The sequence below is a fragment of the Anser anser genome, assembly GCF_964211835.1.
Source record: "Anser anser genome assembly, chromosome: 2".
In the NCBI taxonomy this organism is placed as follows: domain Eukaryota; kingdom Metazoa; phylum Chordata; class Aves; order Anseriformes; family Anatidae; genus Anser; species Anser anser.
Window position 1 is genome coordinate 10182820 of NC_139721.1, and position 17646 is coordinate 10200465.

The 17646-nt window shown below is 36.0% G+C and overlaps 1 long non-coding RNA gene across 1 annotated transcript; it reads left to right on the forward strand.

The window, feature by feature from the left end:
• The first annotated feature begins 5909 nt into the window (after window positions 1–5909).
• LOC310895824 lies at window positions 5910–15552 on the forward strand. The gene is made up of 3 exons (XR_014580983.1): window positions 5910–6163; window positions 8252–8349; window positions 15477–15552. It is a non-coding gene; the product is annotated as an uncharacterized lncRNA (long non-coding RNA).
• The last annotated feature ends 2094 nt before the right edge of the window (window positions 15553–17646 follow it).

The window sequence follows — 17646 nt, forward strand, 5'->3', positions numbered from 1 at the left end:
TAGTTTATTGTGCCTATCCAAGTTTTTGACACGTTATAATGAGACTCAGAAAGGTGAATGTTTTTTCCAGTTTTGTGCCATAGCAACAAAGCTATGAGAGCTCAGATTGTTTCCATTGGTATTGTCACATTAGAATAACAACCTTTTCCTGGTACAGGTCATACATATCATGACTAAGACCCTGTTTCTTTTCTTTGCGAAATAGAGTTCCTTAAACCTTCTGGCTACCTTTGGAGCAATCATTGAAAGAAAATAGTAAAACAAGAAAGCAAACAAACAACAAAAAACAATTCAGCTAACCAACCAACCAACCAACCAACCAAAAGCTCATTCCCCCAAACCTCATAAGTCTATTAGAGAATAAAAGGCACACATGAGAATCAGTGCATGGGGAATGATCATGATGTATGTTGACTATAAAACGCAGGGTAGATGGAAAGCCCTATCAGGACTTGGACTGCTGCAAGAGCCAGCTGCTCTTGTGCTAGAAATAAGTTTAATTTACTAGAGAGCTACAGGATACACAGAAGTCAATGTGCAATATCATGTTGAGATAACTCATGTCCCGTGTGTCATTGCTGACATGGGTGATGAAAAAATGATTAGGTCATTCCTGGCTTCTTTGGAGGTGTGATAGCACTGGACCAATTCATACACTCAATCTGGCACTTAAGAACATGGAGCTCCTATGGGCTCATGAACAGCATAAATAAACTAAGAAGTAGATTAGGAGTTGCACTGTCTCTGTCTGTTGTCTACATGCCCTAAGATAAAATAATTTATCAGCATTTGCCTCAGTTTTTGAATCAGTGCTCCAGGCCACATAATGCTTTGAAACCAAATGCAAATCTCCATCGATGTCTTGCACATGCCTACTTGTAGCAGCCTGCAAGGGCTCCCCTTCTCACCAGCATACTTACTGTGCTTACAAGAGTTATAAGACACATATAACCTATGCTCACCAGAATTTGGCCCCCAGATGCAGTCACTGTTGCTAAGGTCATGCAGGCACTGCAGACATTAGGAGCCTGTCAGAGGCCTGTGCAGTGTTTTTAAGCAGTTAATTAAAATAATGTATTTAGACACATTAGCACTTCCCTCTGTGTGTGACTGTGAGTGTGATATCTGCAGAAAGGGAAGTGTTATCTGTTAGCAGCAATTGTATCATGTATGTAGATGTTATCACAATGTCTTCACTTTTCCTTTCAATCTTTTACTGAAAGCTTTCAGACCTCTTATCCCTTCATCTGAATTATGGCATGTATTTTATTCACCCCAGACAAGGTCTTGTTAAGTGATTCTTATATCTCTGGTCCATATAACACTCGATGCATATTCAAAAATGAGAGTAGATAAGTCACATTAGCAGAAATGCAAAGGTTTTATCATAGTTGAAGTACTGTAACATTTCTTCTGTTTCCTGGAAACTGATACTAATTTGAAGAAATCAAAGAAGATAAATCATCCAAATTAAACAAACAACAACAGCAACAAAGAAACAAAGAAAACCACTTTTACTTTCATTTGAGGATGTCATTGATGAGATTACCCAGTAACTCAATAGCTCTGTTCCATATTTAGCTCTTGATGGATATCAGTGAAAGAACTTGTATGTGTGTAAAAACTGTTGTTAGTGACACGTAAGAATCAGAAGTCAATGACAGAGGAATGATGTAAAAAGCAGCTGTCTGTGATAAAATTTTGTGGATTTCAGATCTGAACATGAGCCCTTTGAAATACAGATAGACACAGGATATTCCATTAAAAGTCATCGTGATGACAAACCATTAATCATTTTTGCTCTGAATCAGATGCACTGGTCATAATACAGAAATCAGATGAGTGCTTTGTGTTTTTAAACTCCAGTACCAACATTTTGCATAGCTCTGTGCTTCAGAATTTTGTTAAAACTCATTATTATAGAGAGGGAGAATTTACAGAAGTTCCTTTAAAATGGACGTTTTTGTAGAGAATTTTAATCAAGGAGAATAAGTAGAGCACATAACACTGAAGAAAAAAGAGTTCTGTTAACTATTAATGTTTTGACAACAAATACTTAGATACTATTTGACATCTTATATTTCATTTTTGAGCTACTATCTCTATTACAATTTTGAAATTTAATATTGGTTACAGATGAAAGTGGAAAACTCATATCCTCTGGAAACCTAAGTATAAGTGACTTGATGTTGCAGAAGAGTAGGTAACAAAAAGTGAAAACATTCTTGGAATTGATCTGTAAGTAGTTCTTACTCTCCAGTTGAACCTGTTTGGGGGTTTTACTATTGTGGTTTCATTGCTTTACAGACTAATTAGTTTAGACCTGCTTAGAACAGGAAAACCTAACATGCTCAGGGGTGAGCTGCTTCCTCCTCTCAGTATGGTTAACACACAAATCTGCAGAATCTGCAAGGTTGAGAAAAAGCTAAGTGATTAACATAAAAAGCCTTTTCAAACTTACCAATGCTCAACATTTATTTTTATTTTTATTTTTATTTTTTTTACTAGAGTGAGACAAAATGAATCTCACAGTATAGTGTAAAGAATAATTCAATAGACCAGAATACAGGATTAACTGATTCATCTACATAGTTAGACTCTGTGATATAGTTCAGTAAAAATCAAGACAAAATACCTCTGCTAGAGGCTGTTTCAGGTGTCTGGAAAGTTAGGGGGAGGAATTTGGCTGAAATTTTGTTGAGTGGATGGTATAGGCTGAAAATATGTCAGAAGTTCCATCATCTTCTGCAATCAGCTTCAGCGCTGGGTGATGTTGAGAATGGAACTTGTGCTAGAAAGAAATGTCTCCTTAATTCCTACCCCAAGCCTCAACACTTTACTGTCATTCATAAAAGAAAATGAAAACAAATTATTTCTTACAAATAAAATTTCTCTTCCTCCCCCTAACCATTCTAATATTAGAATGAAGAAAGCATCTTTTAGTTGTTCGGATGATGAAAGGATAAACATATAGCACTTATCAGAGAAAAAAAGAAAAAAAAAAGGTATCTTTTAAGGAAAAAAAAATTAACATTTGAAAAAGGGATGGAGAAGGAAAATTGATGTTCCAAAGTTTCTAATCGTTTCCTTTAAGTCTTCAACAGGAAACTGCGTACTAAGTTTTACCATTGTCAAATGGTATAGTACTGTTCTACTTAAGTATATAACTCACCAAAGCATAACTAAATATACTAGTGCATGACATGTAGTGAGGAAAAGCTGTTTTTGTGAGGTTATAAATAAGTCTGAGCTAAGAGGAGCTTACAAGAAGATGGTTTTATTTACAATAACAATCTACATAATCTGGAAGATCAGTTTTTACCACAACCACTGACATCAGACTGCTGGGTGACTAGGAGCACCCCACAAGGATCAGATATGAGTCTATTTTTGTTAGGTATTAAATTATCGATAATAACATATTATAACTTTTTTACAGTAGCGTCCTTATTTGGACATTAGGGAGGAGAAGAAATACAGGGTTGGTTGGCTGAATGAGTAATTCTAATCCTTCATCAGCTCAGGTCATTTATAGTATTTGTATTTCACTTTCACTCTCCAGTCAGCAGCAAAGAACATAATCCTTGCTTCAGACAAGATGGTCTTCCAAAGACAAGCAGCATTAACACAGACCTGTCATTCTACAGGGGTGTGATCTTTGGTAATTTTAACTTTGAGAGACGAAAACCAATTTTTGGTGAGACTAAGGTAGTCAGTAATCCCTATCCCTGGCAACAACAACAAAAAAAAACAACAGCTGAAGTCTATCAAAATTTTAAAAAGTAGTACTTCCTGTTATTAATGCTTCTGTTTCTCTCTCTGACCATCAGCACTTAGGTAAACAAAATATTATGCTGCTTCTGAAATCAACAAAATACTAAATACAATTCTATTCTAATTTCCCCCTTGCTCGTCCCTGTCCCCACCCCCCAAAACCAAAGGAAAAAGAATAAAATAAAATAAAATAAAATAAAATAAAATAAAATAAAATAAAATAAAATAAAATAAAATTAAATTAAATTAAATTAAATTAAAATTAAAATTAAAATCCCTGCCTCCCAGGCTGCTCACAGAGAAAGTGAAGACAAAAAAAAAAAAAAGTATCTACTCTTTGGTCACTGGGCTTTTCAGGCTTAGTATCAGAAAGGATGCCCATTTTGTACATGACTTTTTTCATTACCTCTTTTTCCTCCTCTCTTCACTCCCAGCACTACTATCCCAGCTGATTTTGACAGATGTTTTTTTTTGGAAGTATTGACCACTTTCTTATTTTACATTAGTTAATGAGTGATTTCAGAACTATATGGCTCCTACGACTCAGTATAAGTTCTGCCCATAACATATGTATTTGATGTAGTGCAGACAGATTTCTTTGTTTGTGAAGTCATTCGTCTAAATCAGCAAACAAGTTTCCACTTCTTTTCAGGCTACTTTCTTCAGAAAGGAAACCAAACCTCTGACTTAAGAGAAAAGAAGGAAAATAGAGTATCAATTGTTACACATTTGACTTTCTCAGCTCCTGAAAACATAATTCTTGAACCAGCACTTTTACAAGGCAGTGTGGCTGGCAGCTACTTTCCACAAGGACAATTATTAATCTTCCAGGTTGCCATATTCCAGAACCAGTGACTTTATTTAGGTTTCTAAATCCGTACACGTAAGGATGGAAGTTATTGGTGATCTCATGGAAATAACTCAACCTGCACAAGAGTCCACTGTAAGAGCCTTGCTTTGTAGGACTTTGCTTTGGTCTTCAGGAATACCTGAAACTTTTGTGAACTATCTTAGCACCTAACAATTAGAACACAGGATTGAGAACCCTTTTTCAAACTGAAAAGGAAACTCTTCCTTTTTCAGCCCTAGGCACAGAGTCTTCCTCTTTCCCAGCCTATGACATGTTTGAGACAGAGCTGTCCTCACCATGCACAGCAGAATCAAGAAGTCACTCATCTGCTCTTTTGATGGGACATAAGGTTAGAAAAATACACAGGGCTACTGACTCACCCACAAAAAGGCAGAGCTGCGTGTATATGTACAGTGAAATACCATTGCACAACACTGCTTGCAAATGGAAACAAAAGATTTGCTTGTAGTGAGTAATCAATGCTGCAGACTGCCTTCATTGTGTGACAGAAAACAGAATAAATTCCCCTAATTTTTTCTCACACAGTGCTGCTTGCTCTTCATCATCTAACAAAGGAAAGGCTCTTCCACCTCAAACACCATCTGGACAGTACCTTATTCTTTCTACCCCTCTTCCTTCAAATTCAAGACCTTAGAAAGTGACAAATATATTTAAAAGTTAAAGTCTTGATATCATGGGAAATTTCTGAACCCACCACTCTGTTAATAAATAATTTCACAAAGCAAAAAGTTATAATGTAGGGGAATTACCACTAACAGAGGACAGTCTTTTAAACAAAAAATGACTATACAGAATTATCATTGGAAATATTTCTCTCACCTCAAAATTTGGGTTGAAAATGCTCCTGGTTGATGTGAGTTCACATACCAGACTTTGTCTCTGGACAGCCATACTTAGTTTGTGAACCCAGAGGTCTCCTGAGGAGTTTGTTTTCTAGACTGTGGAAGGCATAAAATCATAGATTCATTTGGGTTAGAAAAGACCTCTAAGTTCATCAAGTCCAACCATTCTCAGCAGACTAAAATTTATTACAGAGTGGTTTGCACCTCTCCTTGAAGATGTTCAGGGATCTAAAAATAAAAACAGTTTGAAAAGCACTGATTTAGCCTGTTATGAAAAAGACCAATAGAGGCTCAGACACCCTGGCTATGTTCTATTATCCTCGAGAAAACCTTTCCTGTCAGGAGGACTGAGCTGGAGCCAACGAATGGCCACTCACAGCCAGTAGGAAAAAAAAAAAAAAAAAAAAAAAAAAGGCAGTAGAAAAGTGCTGTTGGTTAGCTGGCAGACTTAAAGCAGCTTTGCTGGAGCTGAGCATCTGCGTGAGCACTGCTGTAGCCAAGGAGCAGCTCCCAGTTCTTGTTACACAACTCAGCTGAGGCATAGCTCCCTTAATACAAAGCCAGGAAAAACAAAACACATCAATGAATCAGAAGAGTATCTGACTGAGAACAGTGATCTCTGCAGTCTGGAATTTATACTAAAAGTCCAATCGTAACTGATGTTTACAAGATGCAGGTTAGTAAAACTTCACACACAAAACCTCTGCTTTCTTTTTGTGTCCCTTGCAGTTCTAACTTCCTAGATGGGAGAGGAAATGTTTGCATTATAGCATAGACTTGGGGGCCAGTAGTCCTGGATTATTTTCCAGGCTCTGGCACTGATTTGCTGTTGTCCAACCCTTGCTCGTATTAAAACCATGTTTACTGAACTGGTTCAAGAGTGCTTAAGGCTACAGTAATTTAAGCACAGTTTAGCTGGATGGAGTGAGACATTAATAAAGTAGTGCTCTCTGCCTACTACCAATAATGTTCCTTTACAGTAAATCATAGTAGCAGTAACCCTTAAAACCAAAACTTTTAAAATTGACTCACCAAAAGGTACTCATATTTAAACAAGAACACTTTAAACACCAAAGGGTGTGACTCTTATCCTGTGTGACCCACCTCTCTACTCTGTTTTCTCATGTATGGAGCCTCAAATTCAACACTTCAGAAGTGTTTTTTTCTCACTAATTTGTTTGCAATATTTCCAGTAAAAGAATTGACCAAGGCAGAGTACTTTTAAAAGCCAAAGCAGTTACTGTATCTGAAGGGAAAAATAAAAAGTCTCCTATATAAGCTGGATAAGTTTACTTCTATAAAATTGTCCAGCTAACAAATACAGGGATGTTATGAACAAGAGTTTTGAAAAACTATGTTCTCATTGTCTTCATTCATACCACGAAAAATACAGGCCAAATTCTCCACTGATGTACCACGGTTTTAACTCATATTTTCATCATCTGAGAACCTTGTCTCATTGAAAAAATGTGTCAGTTTAAAAAATAAATTCAAAAGTAGTTCAGGTAACATGTTTATCTATACAGAAAACAAACAAACAAAAATGTAAATGATACCAGATACTTAGAAGGATCCAACTTTTTTTTTTTTTCCCCTTGGAAATTCTTTTGCAATTAAAATGAATTAGTTGCCTGTGACTGGACTTATCAGTTAAGCTTGAGAGTTAATACAGTTTATTACAGAAAGATAAGGAACTAGCTAAGGAAAAGGAAGCTAATAGTTTAATACAGTTGGTTAGTGACCTTTTTGAAAAAAAAAAAATACTGTATTAATGAAATTTGCTAGTGGCACAAAGTTAAAATTATATCGACCAAGTAGTGAAAGATTAGGATGTCAGAAACCTACCTGGACACTTAATTTGGATAAACATGAATTTTTGCTGTGGATTGTGTGCCCTTCAGTTGAATATGATACAGAGAAATCTGAATGCATCAATCAGTTTCGGTGAGGTCTGAGTCTCCTCTGAGATTTGGCCAAGTAAAATGCAAAATTGTATCAGGTGAGATACTGCAAGTATAGTGAATTTTTGATGTGTTCGGTCACCATCACCTCTGCTCATTCAAGTTGGAAGCAGGTAAAGGACATTACTAAAACAGGAAGAATTGCCCTATTCCTCTCCAAATTTCCCAGGTAGACCTCCATGCAGTGAAAAGATATGTATGCACTACATGTAATGTTTTGCAGCACTTTAGGTTTGTTGCACACGTGCACAGCACATGCTTGACACCTGAGAGGTAAGTCTGATACCTCCAAAGATGCAACGTCCAGAGGAAATGATTCTGGGAAGTGTTAGACCAAATATATATATTACTGAGTTCAGGATGTTCTGCAGAAAAACTTAGGATTTTTGGACCCAGCCTGATTAGAATTAATACACAGTGGGTTTAAGTGAGACAGAAATCCTGGACACATGTATAAATTCACAAATTTTGTACAGAAATGTAGGACATGCTTATGGAAACCAATAATGAAGGGAAGAGAGTTTCATTTGTAAGAGGAGCCTGAAAGACTTGGCTTGCTTAGTTTGACAAAATGAATGCTGAGTAGGAATGTTATTTCTGCCTCTTAAGGGTAAATGCTAAGGAGAGAATTGATTATTAAAACTATAGAAATATGTCAGCACAAGGCTGAATGAGTGAAGACTGACCATGCATGACTCAAGACTGGAAATTTTTTGCAAGTTTTTAATTGTCAGAGGAGGGAGTTTCCTGGAAAAATGGGAATTGTGGGGCTGAAAAATAAAATTGCTTTATTGTTTTCACAGCAGCGTTTGGTCTCTTTAGGAACAAGACAGCATGCCAAAAGACATCTGTAACAGCCAGATCAATACAATCAAGATCCTGAAGTCACATAGACTGAAAGGTAAGCACGGATTTGGGTGCACTGGGACTCACATCCAGCCAATGAAGAAGCAGTATCACATGCATTAGTTTAGGCACAACTTTAACAGTTTCAGCCATTTCCACAGTGAAATTCTTTTTTTCTCTTACTCAGAACCACAACATATCCTCAATACAGCTTTTCAGGCTCGTGAAGTCAAACAGTCAATGAGATATGTCAACTGAAATCAAATGCAGGCTGTTTCTCAAAGCTAAGCTCAAGAGATCATTTGGTAGTAGCTGATTTATATTAAACATCAGAACATCAGAAAGTGCAATATCAGCTCACTTTTCCTTTTTTTTTTTTTGGTGAAAAACATAATATTTATACTTCCCTTGGTTTAATAATAGGAACAACATCTCCTTTTACTTTGGATTTACTCCTGTCCCTAGTTTTATATGAAATTTGTTGCAAATTCGTGTTGACAAATAAATACTGAAATGCCCATTAAAATAATGTTAAGGCCTATGATTACATCATCCTTTGATGGGACATCCTGTTCTTTAACCATTTTTTTGACACTTTCCCCACGTGCTCAAGATAACGAAATGGGGTCAGTGTCATGAAAAGTGACAAACTAACCTGTTGCTTCATAGCCAGATCTGACAACATATGAAACATATAGGACTTCAGAGCTATTGCATTTAATTTGTGACTTCATTCCACAAAATCAGCCATGGTCTAAGTGTGGTCACCAAAATACATAAAACTCTGAAAAGAAATAGATTGTATATGGTCTAAAGGTAAAGTTTATCCTGGGAAATGTTACAAGTGAGGTCTTAGCAGGCTGTAGAAGAGTGACTAAATAACCCCCTCATTGAAGTCTGTGAGTTAGCAGATGTGTCAGCAGCAAACCTTCTAGAACCCCTGCCAAGGTATAAAACTAGAGAGACATGAGGCTTAAAAACACTGTATCCCCCACTTGCTATGTTATAACACAAATGGCTTGCACTGTCCTCCCTGTCTTTTGTTGCTGTCAAAGCCCATATGTTTCTCTCCCATTTGCTTATGTTAGGGTACTTGTCCAATGATGTGGGCTTTCTGGTTGCTTGGAAAGAGGCACCAAATTACTGTTCTAAGCATCTGAAGAGTTGGAATAAAAAAGTTTTATCCCTAATGAAGCGAACATGGAGGTCATGAACACATCATGGTGTTAAAGCTTGTGTTTTCTCTGAAGAACTGGTGCCTGATTTCCATTCACCTTTTCTTAGTATGGAAGATTAAGCTTTACATTATCTATTGGATCTAGAACTAGAATGATGTAGCACACTTGATATGATTTCAAATGTACACTCGTTCGGTAGTGCTGAGGCACTCCTGACTACATACTGCCTATTGTAAACAATAATGCATGCCCTCAGTATGAACACGTGTCAGCATTACTGTGAATCAAAGCCAGAGTTCAGCTAATTTCTGAGCCCATAAATTTTGTGTGTTTGCATTAGCTACTGAATGTTTCTATAATAAGATATAGCTATCTTTTTTAAACAAGTGTTGATATTGCAATGACTGCTCCATAACTTGACCATATTTCCAAAATATTTATTTTGTTCTTAATTCATACATGAGGTCCAGAAGCAACATTTTCTAACTTTACACTGTCCAAAATTTAGGGCTGAAAAGTTTTTCAGACTAGGTACTTCATTAACATGCCACTGTACCCCTTATTAACATTGAAATTTTTTACTTAAAACTAATGACTGGCAAATTCACTGGCAAACAGACAGTGAAAAAAAAAAAATCTGTTCTGTGTCATAACACCATGTGTAATCCTTGTCTTTCTCAGTAACTGGAACAAATAAGTTTCTGCTGACACTAATATTTAAAAAGAAACTTTAATTTTCTAGACTGCTGTAAGACCGATTCACAGACCACTGAATACATGGGAAATATTCTAGCTGACATAAAGTGGATGAGGCTCTCTCTCTTTTCTGTTAACACCCATAGATATCACTGACAAACACCGTTTTTCTTCTTAAAAAAAAAAAAAAAAAAAAAAGAGAAATTTTATAAGATATCAAATGTATAAGAGAAATGAGTCTGATCTTAACTATGCACATGCAGTAGAATAAATGTTTAAAGCCATGCAAGAGGTGTCACTTGAATTTACCAAAGAGATTATGTCAGAATAGCTCCATATCTTTCAGTGAGAAATAAATTTAAGGCAAAACACTGGGGTGGATTAAATCTGTTTGGCTTTCAACATTATATGTTGTCACATGGGAATCCTTAGATTAAACTGGGAAAGATGTAAATTAATAAATGAATCTTAAATCAGCTAAGGAGCTGGTTAAAGAGGATAAAAACATAGACTCCGCCAAAAGGGAAGGGAGTTCCTCTCGAAATAGTTTTAAAATGCATCTGACAATATTTTTATTAGAAACTGTAGCCAAAATAGAATTAGAGACTAATAAAACTTTCTGATGAAACAGAGTTGGAAAACATCTTCAACACTGAGGAGAACGGAAATATTGCAGAGGTGGAAGAAAAAAAATAGGGAGTCTATAAGAATCACAATAGATGGTTTTAGTACAATGTGGAAAATTGGTTGGAAATGACAGAGACAAAACTAGTCTGACCTTTAACAATTACAGGTTAGTAACAATAAGAATGTTTCCACTATTCAGACTAGTGAGGATCTTGAACAGCTTTCCAAAATAAGTACAAAATAATCTGTGCAGATTGAGGATGGAGTTTGTTCAATTTATGAAGGGGATTATATGAGTTCTCATTGCCTGCAGTAACAGGAAACTGGAACTGTGTTGCAGAACCTCATAAAATCTGTTACTCCTAGCCTTTTCCTCCTTTTATTTTTGCAAAATTTTATGTGCATTTTTTCCTTGTCCTCTCTAACAACTCAGTACTTTCTTAAAAACATGAGGAACTCTTGCAAAACAGGGAAAGGTATGGAAAAGGACTGCAGGAAATCGATATTAAAACACACAGAATAATTTTCCTCATTTTCAAGGCTTGTGTGATTTGAAACACTGGAGTGGTACTCTGGGGCTGTTTCCATTGCAACACATAAGGTGATTACATTTGAATTTGTTTCTTGGAGAAGACCCAGCAAAAACACTCAGATGGAAAGTCCTGCAATCACAATACCACTGAGACTTTATTAACAAGCACCATTACATCACTGCTTGCTAAAAGGACAGTTCATCCTTTTTTCTTAGACTGCTGTGGGGCTGAGGAGGCTGAAGACATTCAAACAAACCTGTTTTGTTGCCTGACTGGTATTCATAACCCATAGACATGTGGGTGGAGGGAGTGGGCAATATCACTCTATCTTAAAACAGCAGATATTTTAACACCTGTAGATAAGTAGTTCAAATTGTGGGAGCCACTCAGGGAAAGGAATTTTTTTGCTTTGACAAAATAAGAAACAAGATGAAAACAAGAAAAGTGAGTGTGTAAGTGGTTCCGTTTGTTACCTTCCAGTGGAAAAGTAACTTGAACCACATATTTTGGATCTATAATTAGAAAAAAGAAGAAAAGAAAAAAAAAAAAAGCAAGAGCAACCTCAAAATTTTCTGCGCTAATTTTAGGATTCATAGATTATATTTTTTTTCCTCACTCTTATTTTAACATTGTAATGCATTTAAAAGTCCTGTTTTTTTCCTAAAAATAAAAATCACAGCTCTCTTACCTATGTCTAGACCTCCTTTAATTAGTAAGTTTTAGTGGGACAGCAGCTCTCAAGGAAACCTGTATCTGAACAGATTATAATTGGCACGCTAAAGTCTGCCTGAGTATGTAGAGAATGATATCATTTTAATGCGAACCATGCCTGCATTTTTCAATAGGTATTAACACTGAAGTTTGGTGATCTTAGTGCAAATAAGATCTATTGGCTATCTATTTCACTAATGACCATTGTCTGTAAAGAAAATGTTTAAACATCTGTGATGATTTGCACTGTAATTGTCTCCTGCAGCTGACATAAGGCCTTTCAACACTAAATAGTGAAAAAAATATCATCAACAATCAATGATTTCAAAATCAGAAAAGAATTTCAAGATGTGTGGCAAAGCAATATGACTTTTGAAAAAAAAAATAAAAAAAAATATAATTTTAGCAGCCATGGTTTAAACCTGCACATAAACTTTTAAGTTATGAGATGAAGAATTGCATTTAAATATTCTCCGGATATTTATCAGTCTTCACATCTTGTTTAGGCTCATTATTTGGCCATATTTCTAAATCTAATATGAGAACAACATTTCTAAGAATGATGATTTAAATTATATTAAAAATAAAGTAGAATTGAGGTGTTTTCTCATGTTAGGGTGCAGACTTGGCTGTGAGCTGAATTTGATTTCATCTGGTTTGCCTAAATCTGGGTAACAAAGTGGATCCTGCTTGAAAGTCCCAAACTTCCAGGTGTTGTATGTCTGGAATTATTTCCAGAACAACATCTGGAATTTCACCTTCAAGGGAAACAAAGCACTGGAAGCTGCACTGAGTTTTCCTAAATGACATAGCCTCTCAGAATAAACCTGGGAAGAGAACACAGTCCTCCTAAATTTCTTGAGCTTACTGACATTTCCCTGTCATGTCATGCATTTTGCATTAATTCTTACTGATCTGTCAGTCACTCAATTAGCCAAACGTTTTCCTGGAAAAATCAATGGCCAAAGCCAGAAGAAATGCAAAGATTGGCTCAAAAATATTTTACCCAATAATCATATATAAGCAACTTTTGGTTCAAATGTATCAGTAGTTAAAGGTCTGATTTATCACTTAAAGAACAAGATACTGCTGTCTTTCTAAGCATAAACATTACTCATCCCAACCCACCCTCCAATTACTTTTATTTATCTTCTTATTTAGAATGCTACATCTGTAAGGTATCATACATAGTAAATCCCTTTCATTGTTGCCCTTCTCTGATCTTGTTGCAGCTGTTTCTCTGCTGCAAGAAACATCTTTGGGACATGACCAATCTAACATACTGTGGATGCTCTTACAAGAAATAAATAAAGTAGGCTTGAACAATAATCTTTAAAGAGTTTCCTGTATCTGTATTGGCTGCATTTTTTCAGCTGTCTAAAAAGATAATATGTCCAGCTCTGTTTGAAACTACTAGAATTTCTGCCTTTCAAATTGGATGCTTTTGAATATTTCAGGTGGATCATTTCATTTTCCAGTATCAATTGTCTTTCAGTATAACAATGTTTGTCTTAAGTGATCTCACTCCTATTATGTCACGAGCAAATTTTCTAGTTTTTATAAAGTTGTTTATAGAGCAAGTAACTTTCACCAGACATCTCTGTACAGGTTTTGAATATCCTAGACTTAAAAGGCTATGGAAGATACTGTACAGTAAGCGATACAAATGTAAGAGTTACTGTTCCACTCCTCCCTTACGTCATGGAATTTGCATTCCAAATACACTTGTCAGGACTAGGATGTAGGACAGCGACTCAGTTTTATCCAGTTGGCCTTTGATGCCAAACACCAAAACTTGAGTATTTGCAGGAAACTGGATAAAAGGTATATGTTTTGTGTCAATAAATAATAAATAACAAGATACTTTATTGTATTTGCACTCTCCTGCAGGGAGACTCAGATTATCAAATTTACTGTAGTATACTTTATATATATATATATATATATATATATATATTTTGTCCTTGATAGCAATTGCTCTAGTTCCATCTAAGGAAATTTGACCTACAAAAGTTGCCTCAGAATTTAAATATTTACCGTGAAATATAGAGTGACTGGAAGGATCTGAATACTTGATTCCAATTGACACTGAAGAGCATCTGGAAGTTAGTGAAGAACAAAAATACCTGATTTATATATATTATTATTGTTATATATTATATATATATGTATTTTTTCCCCAGGAATATGCATATATTAAATTACCTCAGAAATTTAGAAAAATATAACACTTTCTTTAAAACTTTTAATTGTTGAATAGATACAAAAGGTGTATATATATTCTCACTTCATGAGCTTAAGTATCTTTGAAAATCTCACCTTTAACTATTCCTTAACAAACGGTATAGGAATAAAGGTCTACATTGTATATATATTTTTTTCTAATACTTAATAAAAAATGGACATGTACATTGTTGTAATGTGCTTATATTTAATAAAGATGGGACCCAAATTTTAGTTTTGGTTTAGGAACTGATGACTCTAAGTTTTGGAAAAAAAAAAAGATTTTATTTTCAAGTCTCTATAGGTTTGATTTGTAACAAGTACTCTGTACCACTGTGTTTTAATGCTGGGTGCCACAGAAAGAGAAATTCTGGGTCAAAAACAAGCTTTCAAAACCAAGTAAGGCAAGATATTACTTCTGGTGAAGAACACTACCCTTCTCAGATCCCACAACTGAACAGGTTACATGTGCATTGCCTACCGTATTTTAGTCAAAGACCTACTTTTTAAAGTGTATTTCAGGTCTACTTCATCTGAATAATTAAGGGATGACTCCCATTGAGCAGATGTTCAGTGACGTACAGGGAGGACAGCAACCCTCACTGACATCTAATGATAAGACAAGGGGAAAGCGGGAACATAGAAGGTTCCACTTAAATATGAGAGGAAACTTCTTCACAGTGAGAGTGACAGAGCACTGGAACAAGCTTTCCAGGGGGTTGTGGAGTCTCATTCTCTGGAGACTTTCAAAACCTGCCTGGATGCCATCCTGTGTGACCTGATCTAGGTGTTCCTGCTCCAGCAGGAGGATTGGGCTAGATGATCTTTCAAGGTCCCTTCCAATCCCTAACATTCTGTGATTCTGTGATTCTGTTGGGGACCAGAGCAGCTGAGGCAGAGAGGAGAGCAACCTCACTGGCCAGCACTGGACACACACTAACAGATAAATCTCTTGGTAATTACCAGCAAGTTAGCTGGGGAGAGAAGCAAATTGCATTCTTGTTATGCTGGAAAATAGCAGACTGTCAGTGATTTTCTACACACAGACATTTCTCAGTAGCGGATTCAGTCTGAAATACAGAGTTCAGTCCTAGCTCCAAACAAGGTTTTTAAGAAGTAGTTTCTTTACTTATTTTATTTACTCCCCCAAATCATGTAAACATTTGTGTTTGAAAATCAGAACCCTTCTTTTTCCTTGTTCTCTCTGTTTCCAGCACCACATAGGTGACCTGATTTTCAGAGGAACAGCTCTCAAAATCCACAGGAGGTACACAGCATGTCTGAAAATCAAGTCATAAATAGATGTGAATCTCTCTCTCTTCTTTTTTTTTTTTTTCCTCGAGAAACTGAACTGCCAAGTCTCAGTAAACAGCCAAAGAAACCCAGCTTGTTTAGAAATGCTAATTTAAAGCTGCATGTGTGTTTGCATAGGCTGTATTGGACTGAATAAGTCTAAGTCACAATAAAAGGGAAATTTATTTTTGTAAAAGGAATATTTAAATTCTTGGGGGATTGGGAGGAAAAAAAAAAGGCTGCTGTTAGAGAAATCTACATCTGTGGGATTTGTGAGTAAGGCTGGAGTGGAAGTAAAAGAGGAAATCCCCCACACCATTTAATGAAATTCTATTGTGGGATAATCACTGCCAAAGAAACTCATCAGTTCAGACTTTGAGCATCTTTGTCTGTTAAAGAGTCTGAACTGTGCAAGAGAAACATGCATTTCCTGCAGTGGGGGTCTTTTTTCCCTTGTTGAGATCAGGGTTATTATTCCCCTGTAGGAAACAGTATCATTTATATGGGGAAGATCTGGATTTCATTATGTCGCCTTTCTCATTTAGGAAGTGAGCTGACATTCTGTTTTGAAGATCTTGAGAACAAGGAACATTTCCTAGCACACACACAAAAAAATAAGTCACACTTTCATGTTATTCTCATGCCTCTTCTTAAATTTTTGATTTCTCAGATTAAAATAGGTTTATGTGTAAAACAGATATGTAATGGATGGGAGAAAATTCCTTTCTTAAAACTCCACCAAATGCAAAAGAAGAAAGGTGAAGTCATTTGTACACAGGGTAAAGGAGCTTTAGAATTCTTCCAAAAGGAAGACGCTGCTCAGCTAAAATCTGCCATTTCTCCACAATCTCCCAGCTCCAGCAAACCAAATCCCAGAATTTATTTACCTGAAATGGCAGCATTCAGATTTACTCCAGATCAAGCTAGCTGTCATTTCATTTCATTTAGGAAGTGATCTGTAAATTGCCTAGGTGTTACATGAATAATTACAGGGTTCATTCCAATAATTCCCCTCCTGAATTTATATCAGTACAACCCCATTGACAACAGCAAACTAAGGTAAGATAAAGAGAAATTCCTCACTGCAAGTAAAGGGAGTAGAGAACCTAAGGAAATAGAATCTAGACCAAAAGTCCCCTAGGGGAGAAGCTTCTGGGCTGACCAATATATACAGTAAAAGTATTTTAGGTGGACCAACAAATGCTTTTGCTTTCCTCTGCTTCAGAGGTTCTGGTAATGAAGTCTATTTATTTTTCATGGAAAGTAGATCCTGCTTTGGTTTCACATACAGTATTTTAGATTAGCTATGGAGAAAACAAGGAAATGATAGACTGGGCAAAGTTTCAGTTTGTCAACTGAGTTGTAAGATCTGGTCAGCTAACAGTGATTCTATGCAATCTTTCATCTTAGTGAACTATTTAAAGGACATCCCTTTCACCTTCTTTGAAAAACAATGGGGAGATTATGGATTCTTGCAAAGAAGAGGAAATGAAGATTCTGATCCCAGGAAATGCATGGAGATGTCACAACTCTTACAAACTCAAATAAAACAAAACAATGGATCGGCTTTAATTCCCTGTTCAGCTGTTTCTTGTAGCCAAGGGTACTCTGAGTGACAGTGACAAAGAAATCCTGGTTACAAGGGATGAAGTTGTTATGTTTCATGTCTGACTATGTGTCATCTCTGACTAAGAGTGAGTCACAGATTTATCTGAAAATGTCTGTTTCTGAAAAAAAATATACAAAGAAGATATATGCTACTTAATTATTTGGATTTTTCACATGATTAAAAATGGGTATTATTGTTATCTTTTATTGCAACAGCACTTAGAGACATAAGATCTGAACCAATATCTTGCTGTGCTCTATGCTGTGGAAAGAGAACAAAACAGTCTCTGCCATCATTCAATGAAGACTGTCCTTGAAATTATAGTTACAAAAATGGTTCAATTGTTTTAATTACTAAAGTGAAGGGATTTCTATTGATTTGCTTAGAAAACTTTCACAGTCTAATAAACCATTCCAGCCAGTGGCTTGTTACCACCACTTCTGTTCTTCAACCCCATTTTGCCTCTGAATTCTTCCGTCCTG